Here is a 1544-nt window from a genome sequence, read left to right on the forward strand (position 1 = left end):
ACCTCACAATGTTATACATGAAAGTCTAATTGATATTATCCTAAGGTTTGGATATGTCTAATTTTAACATCATAATGTAAGTGCCCAATAGATTTATGTTTAATATCATGAATAAGCTCTTGAGCAAGCCACACATTATCTGAAATATATTTCTCTTTAACCAAACTAGTCTAAAAAGGGGAAATGATGTTGGGGAGGAGATAAGCCATTCTATTAGCAAGGATTTTTGAAATAAGTTTATTAGAGGTAGAAAATAAGTTGATGGGTTTGAAATCATTCCAGGTAGATGGGTTATCACCTTTAGGTATAATCGTTAAACTAGTAAAAAAATTAGGGATGGTCATACGATTGAAAAAACACTTAACATCAAAACATAAATCAGATTTGATGATATGGCAACACCTTTGAATGATATAAGTAGTGAAACATCAAGACCAGTAGTAGAATCCTTGTTCATAGCCATAAGAAAATTGAAAATAATAACATCATTTGGGCATTTAGGAAAGAAGTATTGTCATTTTCAGAAATTATTAGGGATATGCAATTAGAATTGGAAATCCTTTCCACCTCTTTAGTTTGACCATGTAAGTTCTTAAAATAAGAAATGTAATCCTCATTCTCCAACCAAGACCCATCGTTAGATTTTATTTTATGTATGATAGATTTATTTATTTTATTATTGGCACGAGCATGAAAATATTTGGTATTTGTCTCTTTCATAAATAAATTTAGAGCTAGCCTCCTATCTCCACAAAATTTCTTCTTTCACATAAGGGACCAAGAGAACATTTTTTAGCTTTAAATAGAAGGGATCTATTATCATTAGAATTATTTAAAATAAGATTATTCTCTAAATGGAAAACCTCTTGTTCGGCTTTGGACATATTTTCAAAAAAGTTCTCAAAGACATTTATATTCCACTACTTGATAACTTATTTCAACTGTTTCATTTTTAGAGCAAAATAGATAATGCCATTGGAACCATCATAGTAAGAGAGAAGAGCATTCCAATTATCCTCTATGATCTTTTAGAAGTTTTTATAAAAAAGTCGCATATTTTGAAAATGAAAATAAACAATACCAGTAGTTGATATGATCAACAAAAATAAGAAGAGAAGCGTGTTCAAAATTAGTTCTACATGGATGCTCTAAAGAAGTATTTTGGAAAGAAGAGATCCAATCAAAATTAAAAAGAATCCTATCTCATATGTCCCACATCTTGTAGTTAGACCAGGTAAATTTAGAACAAATAACCTATGCTAGAAAAACCACAATCCATAATCAAATGATTGAAATCTTCCATCAAATTAAAAGAAGCTAGGTTGAGACCCACAAATTCTCTCTTGAGCATTTGCAATAATATTAAAATCACCCCATAAACCACGGGCCATTAAAGGAACTAGCCAAATCACGTGATTATTGCGATAGAGTAAGCTTACCTGTTCTAGTGCAGCTTGCATAGCAAATCAAGCCCATAACCACCCTGTAGATTAAAAAAAAAAGAAAAAAAAAAGAAAAATGCATCACTTGTTGGAAATCAAGAG

Source organism: Dendrobium catenatum, unplaced genomic scaffold (genome assembly GCF_001605985.2).
Source record: "Dendrobium catenatum unplaced genomic scaffold, ASM160598v2 fragScaff_scaffold_847, whole genome shotgun sequence".
Lineage (NCBI taxonomy): Eukaryota > Viridiplantae > Streptophyta > Magnoliopsida > Asparagales > Orchidaceae > Dendrobium > Dendrobium catenatum.